We start from the raw sequence: 12045 nt of genomic DNA on the forward strand, positions 1-12045 counted from the left end.
AAAGTAAAATAAACTGAATCAGTAGAAAGGGTTTAAGATGGATATGGAACAAATGCTGGCAAATGGGTCTAGATTAATTTTGGATATCTGGTCAGCATGGGCAAGTTGGACTGGGCGTTATTGGACAGTGGTGAGGGTCTGGCTGCGGCTTTATTGGGCAGTGGTGAGGTTCAGGCTGGGGCATTATTGGACAGTGGTGAGGGTCAGGCTGGGGCATTATTGGACGGTGTTGAGGCTCAGGCTGGGGCATTATTGGACAATAGTGAGGTTCAGACTTGGGCATTATTGGACAGTGGTGAGGTTTAGGCTGGAGCGTTATTGGACAGTGGTGAGGGTCATGCTGGGGCATTATTGGACAGTGGTGTTGGTCAGGCTGGGGTATTTTAGGACATCAGTGAGGGTCAGACTGGGGCATTATTGGACAGTGGTGACGGTTAGGCTGGGGGGTTCTTGGACATTGGCGAGGGCCAGGATGAGCATTATTGTAAGGCAATGAGGCAGAGGCTGTGGCGTTATTGGACAGTGGTGAGGTTTAGGCTGGAGCGTTATTGGACAGTGGTGAGGGTCAGGCTGGGGCATTATTGGACAGCAGTTAGGGTCAGGCTGGGGAATTATTGGACTGTGGTGAGGGCCAGGCTGGGGCATTATTGGACTGCAGTGAGGGACAGTGTGGGGCATGATTGGACAGCAGTAAGGGTCAGACTGGGGCATTATTGGACAGCAGTGAGGGTCAGGCTGGGGCATTATTGGACAGTGGTGAGGGTCAGACTGGGGTGTTATTGGACGGCAGTGAGGATCAGGCTGGGTCGTTATTACACAGTGGTGCGGGTCAGGCTGGGTCATTATTGGACAGTGGTAAGCGTCAGGCTGGGGCATTATTGGACAGTGGTGAGGGTCAGACTGGGGTGTTATTGGACGGCAGTGAGGATCAGGCTGGGTCGTTATTACACAGTGGTGCGGGTCAGGCTGGGTCATTATTGGACAGTGGTGAGGGTCAGGCAGGGACATTATTGGACAGCAGTGAGGGTTTGTCCGGAGCATTATTGGACAGCAGTGAGGGTCAGGCTGGGGCATTATTGGACAGTGAAGAGCGTCAGGCTGGGGCATTATTGGACAGTGGTGAGGGTCTGGCTGGGGTGTGATTGGACGGCAGTGAGGGTCAGGCTGGGGCATTACTGGACAGTTGTGAAGGTCAGGCTGGGGCGTTATCGGACAGCAGTGAGGGTCAGGCTAGGATGTTATTGGACAGCAGTGAGGGTCTGTCTGATTTGTTATTGGACAGTGGTGAGGGTCAGGCTGGGGAGTCATTGGACAATGGTGAGGGTCAGGCTGGAGTGTTATTGGACAGTGGTGAGGATTGGGCTGGGGCGTTGTTGGAGTGTCGTGAGGGTCATGCTGGGGCGTTATTGGACAATGGTGAGGGTCTGAATGGGGCGTTATTGGACAGCAGTGAGGGTCAGGCTGGGGCGTTATTGGACAGCAGTTAGTCGGGCTGTGGCTTTATTGGACAGTGATGAGTTGCAGGCTGGGGCATAATTGTACAGTGGTGAGGGTCAGGCTGGGATTTTTTGGACAGCCGTGAGTGTCAGCCTGGTGTGTTATTGGACAGCAGTGAGGGTCAGGCTGCGGCGTTATTTGACAGTGGTGAGGGTCAGGCTGGGGCCTTATTGGACAGTGGTGAGGGTCAAGCTGGGTCGTTATTGGACAGTCGTGAGGGTCATGCTGGGGCATAATTGGACAGTGGTGAGGGTCAGGCTGGGGGTTTTCGGACAGCAGTGAGTGTCAGGCTGGGGCATTATTGGACAGTGGTGAGGGTTAGGCTGGGGCATTATTGGACGGTGTTGAGGCTCAGGCTGGGGCATTATTGGACAGTAGTGAGGGTAAGGATTGGGCGTTATTGGACAGTGGTGAGGTTCAGGCTGGGGTGATATTGGACAGTGGTGTGGATCAGGTTGGGGCATTATTGGACAGTGGTGAGGGTTAGGCTGGGCCGTTATTGGACAGTGGTGAGGGCCAGGCTGAGCATTAATGGAAGGCATTGAGGGAGAGGCTGGGGCGTTATTGGACAGTGGTGAGGGTCAGGCTGCGGCGTTATTGGACAGTGGTGAGGGCCAGGCTGAGCATTAATGGAAGGCATTGAGGGAGAGGTTGGGGCGTTATTGGACAGTGGTGAGGGTCAGGCTGGGGCGTTATTGGACAGTGGTGAGGGTCAGGCTGCGGCGTTATTGGACAGTGGTGAGGGTCAGGCGGGAGCATTATTGGACAGTGGTGAGGGTCAGGCTGGGGCATTATTGGACAGTGGTGAGGGTCAAGCTGGGGCGTTATTGGACAGCAGTGATGGTCAGGCTGGGGCATTATTGTACAGTGGTGAGGGTCAGGCTGGGTCATTATTGGACGGCAGTGAGGGTCAGGCTGGGGCGTTATTGGATAGTGGTGAGGGTCAGGCTGGGGCGTTATTGGATAGTGGTGAGGGTCAGGCTGGGGCGTTATTGGATAGTGGTGAGGGTCAGGCTGGGCCGTTATTGGACAGTGGTGAGGGTCATACTGGGGCATTATTGGACATTGGTGTCGGTAAGGCTGGGGTATTATTGGACTGTGGTGAGGGTCAGGCTGGGGCATTATTGGACAGCAGTGAGGGTCAGGCTGGTGCATTATTGGACAGTGGTGAGAGTCAGGCTTGGGCGTTAATGGATTGTGGTGAGGTTCAGGCTCGGGCGTTATTGGATAGCAGTGAGTTTCAGGGTGGGGCATTATTGGGCAGTGGTGAGAGTCAGGCTGGGGCGTTATTGGACAGCAGTGATGGTCAGGCTGGGGCATTATTGGACAGCAGTGAGGGTCAGGCTGGGGCGTTATTGGACAGTTGTGAGTATCAGGCTAGGACATTATTGGACGGCAGTGAGGGTCACGCTGGGGCATTATTGGACAGTGTGGAGAGTCAGGCTGGGCCATTATTGGACAGCAGTGAGGGTCAGGCTGGAGCATTATTGGACAGTGGTGAGGGTCAGGTTGGGGCGTTATTCGGCGGCAGTGAGGGTCAGGCTGGTGAGTTATTGGACAGCAGTGAGAGACAGGTTGGGGCGTAGTTGGACAGTGATGAGGATCAGGCTGGGGCGTTATTGGACAGTGGTGAGGGTCAGGCTGGGGCGTTATTGGACAGTGGTGACGGACAGGTTGGGGCATTATTGGACAGTGGTGAGGGTTAGCCTGGGGTGTTATTGGACGGCAGTGAGAATCAGGCTGGGTCATTATTAGACAGTGGTGAGTGTCAGGCTGGGTCATTATTGGACAGTGGTGAGGGTCAGGCTGTGACATTATTGGACAGCAGTGAGCATCAGGCTGGGGCATTATTGGACAGTGGTGAAGGTCAGGCTGGGGCGTTATTGGACGGCAGTGAGGGTCAGGCTGGGGTGTTATTGGACAGCAGGGAGCTTCAGGCTGTGGCGTTATTGGACAGTGGTGATGGTTATGCTGGGGCCTTATTGGACAGTGGTGAGTGTCAGGCTGGGGCATTATTGGACATTCGTGAGGGTCATGCTGGGGCGTTATTGGGCAGCAGTGAGGGTCAGGCTCGTGCGTTATTGGACAGCAGTTAGGGTCAGGCTGGGGCTTTATTTGACAGTGGTGAGGTTCAGGCTGGGTCATTATTGGACAGTGGTGAGTGTAATACTGGGTCATTATTGGACAGTGGTGAGGATCAGGCTGGGGGGGTTTTTGGTCAGCAGTGAGGATCAGGCTGGGGCATTATTGGTACAGTGGTGAGGGTCAGGCTGGGGCGTTATTGGACGGTGTTGAGGCTCAGGCTGGGGCATTATTGGACAGTAGTGAGAGTCAGGCTTGGGCATTATTGGACAGTGGTGAGGTTCAGGCTGGGGCGATATTGGACAGTGGTGAGGGTCAGGCTGGGGCGTTATTGGACAGTGGTGAGGGTAAGGCTGGAGCGTTATGGGACAGCAGTGAGTGTCAGGCTGGGGCATTATTGGACAGTGATGAGCGTCAGGCTGGGGCGTTATTGGACAGTGGTGAGGGTAAGGCTTGGGCATTATTGGACAGTGATGAGCGTCAGGCTGGGGCATTTTTGGAGAGTGGTGAGGGTCAGCCTGGGGTGTTATTGGACGGCAGTGAGGATCAGGCTGGGTCGTTAATAGACAGTGGTGAGGGTCAGGCTGGGTCGTGATTGGACAGTGGTGAGGGTCAGGCTGTGACATTATTGGACTGCAGTGAGGGTTTGCCTGGGGCATTATTGGACAGCAGTGAGCGTCAGGCTGGGGCATTATTTGACAGCAGTGAGGGTCAGGCTGGGGCATTATTGGACAGTGATGAGCATCAGGCTGGGGCGTTATTGGACAGTGGTGAGGGTAAGGCTTGGGCATTAGTGGACAGCAGTGAGGGTCGGCTGGGGCATTATTGGACAGCAATGATGGTCAGGCTGGGGCGTTTTTGGACAGTTGTGAGAATGAGGCTGGGGTATTATTGGACGGCAGTGAGGATCAGGCTGGGTCGTTATTAGACAGTGGTGAGGGTCAGGCTGGGGCATTATTGGACAGTGTTGAGGGTCAGGCTGGGCCATTATTGGACAGCAATGAGAGTCAGGCTGGGGCGTCCTTGGACAATTGTGAGAATCAGCCTGGGGCGTTATTGGACTGTGGTGAAGGTCAGGCTTGCGAATTATGGGACAATGGTGAGGGTCAGCCTGGGGTGTTATTGGACGGCAGTGAGGATCAGGCTGGGTCGTTATTAGACAGTGGTGAGGGTCAGGCTGGGTAATTATTGGACAGTGGTGAGGGTCAGGCTGTGACATTATTGGACTGCAGTGAGGGTTTGGCTGGGACATTATTGGACAGCAGTGAGGGTCAGGCTGGGGCGTTATTGGACAGCAGTGAGGGTCAGGCTGGGGCGTTATTGGATGGCAGTGAGGGTCAGTCTGGGGCATTATTGGACAGTGGTGAGGGTCAGCCTGGGGTATTATTGGACAGCAGTGAACGTCAGGCTGGGGCATTATTGGACGGCAGTGAGGATCAGGCTGGGTCGTTATTAGACAGTGGTGAGGGTCAGGCTGTGACATTATTGGACTGCAGTGAGGGTTTAGCTGGGGCGTTATTGGACAGCAGTGAGTGTCAGGCTGGGGCATTATTGGGCATAGGTGAGAATCAGGCTGGGGCGTTATTGGACAGCGGTGAGGGTCAGGCTGGGGCATTATTTGACAGCAGTGAAGGTCAGGCTGGGCATTATTGGACAGCAGTGAGGGTCAGGCTGGGGCGTTTTTGGACAGTTGTGAGAATCAGGCTGGGGTATAATTGGACAGTGGTGAGGGTCAGGCTGGGCCATTATTGGACAGCAGTGATGGTCAGGCTGGGGCGTTATTGGACGGCAGTGAGCGTCAGGCTGGGGCATTATTGGACAGCAGTGAAGGTCAGGCTGGGGCGTTATTGGACGGCAGTGAGCGTCAGGCTGGGGCGTAGTTGTACAGTGGTGAGAGTCAGGCTGGGGCGTTATTGGACTGTGGTGAGGGTCAGGCTGGGGCATTATTGGACGGTGGTGAAAGTCAGGCTGGGGCATTATTGGACAGTGATGAGGGTCAGCCTGGGGTGTTATTTGACGGCAGTGAGGATCACGCTGGGTCGTTATTAGACAGTGGTGGGGCTCAGGCTGGATCATTATTGGACAGTGGTGAGGGTCAGGTTGTGACATTATTGGACTGCAGTGAAGGTCAGGCTGGGGAATTATTGGACAGCGGTGAGGGTCAGTCTGGGGCATTATTGGACGGTGGTGAGGGTCAGGCTTGGGTGTTATTGGACGGCAGTGAGGGTCAGGCTGGGGCATTATTGGACAGTGGTGAAGGTCAGGCTGGGGCGTTATTGGACGGCAGTGAGGGTCAGGCTGGGGTGTTATTGGACAGCAGTGAGGGTCAGGCTGGGGCGTTATTGGACAGTGGTGAGGGTCTGGCTGCGGCTTTATTGGACAGTGGTGAGGGTCAGGCTGGGGCATTATTGGACAGTGGTGAGGGTCAGGCTGGGGCATCATTGGACAGTGGTGAGGTTCAGGCTGGGGGGTTTTTGGACAGCAGTGTGGGGTAGGCTGGGGCATTATTGGACAGAGGTGAGGGTCAGGCTGGGGCATTATTGGACAGTAGTGAGGGTCAGGCTGGAGCGTTATTGGAGAGTGGTGAGGGTCTGGCTGGGGCGTTATTAGACAGTGGTGAGTGTCAGTCTGGGGCATTATTGGACAGCAGTGAGGGTCAAGCTGGGGCAGTATCGAAATGTTGTGAGGGTCAGGCGGGGACATTATTGGACAGCAGTGATGGTCAGGCTGGGGGATTATTGGACAGCAATGAGGGTCAGGTTGGGGCATTATTGGATCGTGGTGAGGGTCAGGCTGGGGTGTTTTTGGTCAATAGTGAAGGTCAGGCTGGGGCATTATTGGACAGTGGTGTGGGTCAGGCTGGTGTATTATTGGACAGCAGTTAGGGTCAGGCTGGGGCATTGTTGGACAGTGGTGAGAGTCAGGCCGGGGCGTTCTTGGATTGTGGTGAGGTTCAGGCTGGGGCGTTATTGGACAGTGATGAGCGTCAGGCTGGGGCGTTATTGGACAGTGGTGAGGGTAAGGCTTGGGCATTATTGGACAGTGATGAGCGTCAGGCTGGGGCATTTTTGGAGAGTGGTGAGGGTCAGCCTGGGGTGTTATTGGACGGCAGTGAGGATCAGGCTGGGTCGTTAATAGACAGTGGTGAGGGTCAGGCTGGGTCGTGATTGGACAGTGGTGAGGGTCAGGCTGTGACATTATTGGACTGCAGTGAGGGTTTGCCTGGGGCATTATTGGACAGCAGTGAGCGTCAGGCTGGGGCATTATTTGACAGCAGTGAGGGTCAGGCTGGGGCATTATTGGACAGTGATGAGCATCAGGCTGGGGCGTTATTGGACAGTGGTGAGGGTAAGGCTTGGGCATTAGTGGACAGCAGTGAGGGTCGGCTGGGGCATTATTGGACAGCAATGATGGTCAGGCTGGGGCGTTTTTGGACAGTTGTGAGAATGAGGCTGGGGTATTATTGGACGGCAGTGAGGATCAGGCTGGGTCGTTATTAGACAGTGGTGAGGGTCAGGCTGGGGCATTATTGGACAGTGTTGAGGGTCAGGCTGGGCCATTATTGGACAGCAATGAGAGTCAGGCTGGGGCGTCCTTGGACAATTGTGAGAATCAGCCTGGGGCGTTATTGGACTGTGGTGAAGGTCAGGCTTGCGAATTATGGGACAATGGTGAGGGTCAGCCTGGGGTGTTATTGGACGGCAGTGAGGATCAGGCTGGGTCGTTATTAGACAGTGGTGAGGGTCAGGCTGGGTAATTATTGGACAGTGGTGAGGGTCAGGCTGTGACATTATTGGACTGCAGTGAGGGTTTGGCTGGGACATTATTGGACAGCAGTGAGGGTCAGGCTGGGGCGTTATTGGACAGCAGTGAGGGTCAGGCTGGGGCGTTATTGGATGGCAGTGAGGGTCAGTCTGGGGCATTATTGGACAGTGGTGAGGGTCAGCCTGGGGTATTATTGGACAGCAGTGAACGTCAGGCTGGGGCATTATTGGACGGCAGTGAGGATCAGGCTGGGTCGTTATTAGACAGTGGTGAGGGTCAGGCTGTGACATTATTGGACTGCAGTGAGGGTTTAGCTGGGGCGTTATTGGACAGCAGTGAGTGTCAGGCTGGGGCATTATTGGGCATAGGTGAGAATCAGGCTGGGGCGTTATTGGACAGCGGTGAGGGTCAGGCTGGGGCATTATTTGACAGCAGTGAAGGTCAGGCTGGGCATTATTGGACAGCAGTGAGGGTCAGGCTGGGGCGTTTTTGGACAGTTGTGAGAATCAGGCTGGGGTATAATTGGACAGTGGTGAGGGTCAGGCTGGGCCATTATTGGACAGCAGTGATGGTCAGGCTGGGGCGTTATTGGACGGCAGTGAGCGTCAGGCTGGGGCATTATTGGACAGCAGTGAAGGTCAGGCTGGGGCGTTATTGGACGGCAGTGAGCGTCAGGCTGGGGCGTAGTTGTACAGTGGTGAGAGTCAGGCTGGGGCGTTATTGGACTGTGGTGAGGGTCAGGCTGGGGCATTATTGGACGGTGGTGAAAGTCAGGCTGGGGCATTATTGGACAGTGATGAGGGTCAGCCTGGGGTGTTATTTGACGGCAGTGAGGATCACGCTGGGTCGTTATTAGACAGTGGTGGGGCTCAGGCTGGATCATTATTGGACAGTGGTGAGGGTCAGGTTGTGACATTATTGGACTGCAGTGAAGGTCAGGCTGGGGAATTATTGGACAGCGGTGAGGGTCAGTCTGGGGCATTATTGGACGGTGGTGAGGGTCAGGCTTGGGTGTTATTGGACGGCAGTGAGGGTCAGGCTGGGGCATTATTGGACAGTGGTGAAGGTCAGGCTGGGGCGTTATTGGACGGCAGTGAGGGTCAGGCTGGGGTGTTATTGGACAGCAGTGAGGGTCAGGCTGGGGCGTTATTGGACAGTGGTGAGGGTCTGGCTGCGGCTTTATTGGACAGTGGTGAGGGTCAGGCTGGGGCATTATTGGACAGTGGTGAGGGTCAGGCTGGGGCATCATTGGACAGTGGTGAGGTTCAGGCTGGGGGGTTTTTGGACAGCAGTGTGGGGTAGGCTGGGGCATTATTGGACAGAGGTGAGGGTCAGGCTGGGGCATTATTGGACAGTAGTGAGGGTCAGGCTGGAGCGTTATTGGAGAGTGGTGAGGGTCTGGCTGGGGCGTTATTAGACAGTGGTGAGTGTCAGTCTGGGGCATTATTGGACAGCAGTGAGGGTCAAGCTGGGGCAGTATCGAAATGTTGTGAGGGTCAGGCGGGGACATTATTGGACAGCAGTGATGGTCAGGCTGGGGGATTATTGGACAGCAATGAGGGTCAGGTTGGGGCATTATTGGATCGTGGTGAGGGTCAGGCTGGGGTGTTTTTGGTCAATAGTGAAGGTCAGGCTGGGGCATTATTGGACAGTGGTGTGGGTCAGGCTGGTGTATTATTGGACAGCAGTTAGGGTCAGGCTGGGGCATTGTTGGACAGTGGTGAGAGTCAGGCCGGGGCGTTCTTGGATTGTGGTGAGGTTCAGGCTGGGGCGTTATTGGACAGAAGTGAGTGTCAGGCTGAGGCATTATTGGGCAGTGGTATGAGCCAGGCTGGGGCATTATTGGATTGTGGTGAGGTTCAGGCTGGGGTATTATTGGACAGTGGTGAGTGTCAGGCTGGGGAATTATAGGACAGTGGTGAGGATCTGGCTGGGGCATTATTGGACAGCAGTGAGGGTGAGGCTGGGGCATTATTGGACAGTGGTGAGGGTAAGGCTGTGGCGTTATTGGACAGCAGTGAGTGTCCGGCTGGGGCATTATTGGACAGTGGTGAGGGTCAGGCTGGGGGGTTTTTGGACAACAGTGAGGGTCAGGCTGGGGCATTATTGGACAGTGGTGTGGGTCAGGCTGGGGTATTATTGGACAGCAGTAAGGGTCAGACTGGGGCATTATTGGACAGCAGTGAGGGTCAGGCTGGGGCATTATTGGACAGTGGTGAGCGTCAGGCTGGGGCATTATTGGACAGTGGTGAGGGTCAGATTGGGGTGTTATTGGACGGCAGTGAGGATCAGGCTGGGTCGTTATTACACAGTGGTGCGGGTCAGGCTGGGTCATTATTGGACAGTGGTGAGGGTCAGGCAGGGACATTATTGGACAGCAGTGAAGATCTGTCTGGGGCATTATTGGACAGTGAAGAGCGTCAGGCTGGGGCATTATTGGACAGTGAAGAGCGTCAGGCTGGGGCATTATTGGACAGTGGTGAGGGTCTGGTTGGGGTGTTATTGGACGGCAGTGAGGGTCAGGCTGGGGCATTATTGGACAGTTGTGAAGGTCAGGCTGGGGCGTTAACGGACAGCAGTGAGGGTCAGGCTAGGATGTTATTGGACAGCAGTGAGGGTCTGTCTGATTTGTTATTGGACAGTGGTGAGGGTCAGGCTGGGGAATCATTGGACAATGGTGAGGGTCAGGCTGGTGCGTTATTGGACAGTGGTGAGGATTAGGCTGGGGCGTTGTTGGACAGTCGTGAGGGTCAGGCTGGGGCGTTATTGGACGATGGTGAGGGTCTGAATGGGGCGTTATTGGACAGCAGTGAGGGTCAGGCTGGGGCGTTATTGGACAGCAGTTAGTCGGGCTGTGGCTTTATTGGACAGTGATGAGTTGCAGGCTGGGGCATAATTGGACAGTGGTGAGGGTCAGGCTGGGATTTTTTGGACAGCCGGGAGTGTCAGGCTGGTGTGTTATTGGACAGCAGTGAGGGTCAGGCTGCGGCGTTATTTGACAGTGGTGAGGGTCAGGCTGGGGCATAATTGGACAGTCGTGAGGGTCATGCTGGGGCATGATTGGACAGTGGTGAGGGTCAGGCTGGGGCGTTTTTGGACGGCAGTGAGGGTCATGCTGGGGTGTTATTGGACAGCAGTGAGGGTCAGGCTGGGGCGTTATTGGATAGTGGTGAGGGTCAGGCTGGGCCGTTATTGGACAGTGGTGCGGGTCAGGCTGCGGCATTATTGGAGAGTGGTGAGTGTCAGTCTGGGGCGTTATAGGATACTGGTGTCGGTAAGGCTGGGGTACTGTTGGACAGTGGTGAGGGTCAGGCTGGGGCATTATTGGACAGTGATGAGAGTCAGGCTGGGGCGTTATTGGATTGTGGTGAGATTCAGGCTGGGGAATTATAGGACAGTGGTGAGGGTAAGGCTGGGGCGTTATGGGACAGCAGTGAGTGTCAGGCTGGGGCATTATTGGACAGTGATGAGCGTCAGGCTGGGGCGTTATTGGACAGTGGTGAGGGTAAGGCTTGGGCATTATTGGACAGCAGTGAGGGTCCGGCTGGGGCATTATTGGACAGTGATGAGCGTCAGGCTGGGGCATTATTGGACAGTGGTGAGGGTCAGCCTGGGGTGTTACTGGACGGCAGTGAGGATCAGGCTGGGTCGTTAATAGACAGTGGTGAGGGTCAGGCTGGGTCATGATTGGACAGTGGTGAGGGTCAGGCTGTGACATTATTGGACTGCAGTGAGGGTTTGCCTGGGGCATTATTGGACAGCAGTGAGCGTCAGGCTGGGGCATTATTGGACAGCAGTGAGCGTCAGGCTGGGGCATTATCGGATAGTGGTGAAGGTCAGGCTGGGGCGTTATTGGACGGCAGTGAGGGTCAGGCTGGGGCGTTATTGGACAGTGGTGAGGGTCAGGCTGGGGAATTTATGGACAGTGGTGAGTGTCAGGCTGGGACATTATTTGACAGTGATGAGCATCAGGCTAGGGCGTTATTGGACAGTGGTGAGGGTAAGGCTTGGGCATTAGTGGACAGTGTTGAGGGTCAGGCTGGGGCATTATTGGACAGCAATGATGGTCAGGCTGGGGCGTTTTTGGACAGTTGTGAGAATCAGGCTGGGGTATTATTGGACAGTGGTGAGGGTCAGGCTGGGGCATTATTGGACAGTGGCGAGGGTCAGTCTGGGGCATTATTGGACAGTGGTGAGGGTCAGCCTGGGGTATTATTGGACAGCAGTGAGCGTCAGGCTGGGGCATTATTGGACGGCAGTGAGGATCAGGCTGGGTCGTTATTAGACAGTGGTGAGGGTCAGGCTGGGGCGTTATTGGACAGTGGTGTGGGTCAGAATGAGGAAATATTGGACAGTGGTGAGGGTCAGGCTGGGGCATTATTTGACAGCAGTGAGGGTCAGGCTGGGGCATTATTGGACAGTGATGAGCGTCAGGCTGGGGCGTTATTGGACAGTGGTGAGGGTAAGGCTTGGGCATTATTGGACAGTGTTGAGGGTCAGGCTGGGCCATTATTGGACAGCAATGAGAGTCAGGCTGGGGCGTCCTTGGACAATTGTGAGAATCAGGCTGGGGCGTTATTGGACTGTGGTGAAGGTCAGGCTTGCGAATTATGGGACAGTGGTGAGGGTCAGCCTGGGGTGTTATTGGACGGCAGTGAGGATCAGGCTGGGTCGTTATTAGACAGTGGTGAGGGTCAGGCT

This window comes from Chiloscyllium punctatum, chromosome 16, assembly GCF_047496795.1.
Source record: "Chiloscyllium punctatum isolate Juve2018m chromosome 16, sChiPun1.3, whole genome shotgun sequence".
NCBI lineage: Eukaryota > Metazoa > Chordata > Chondrichthyes > Orectolobiformes > Hemiscylliidae > Chiloscyllium > Chiloscyllium punctatum.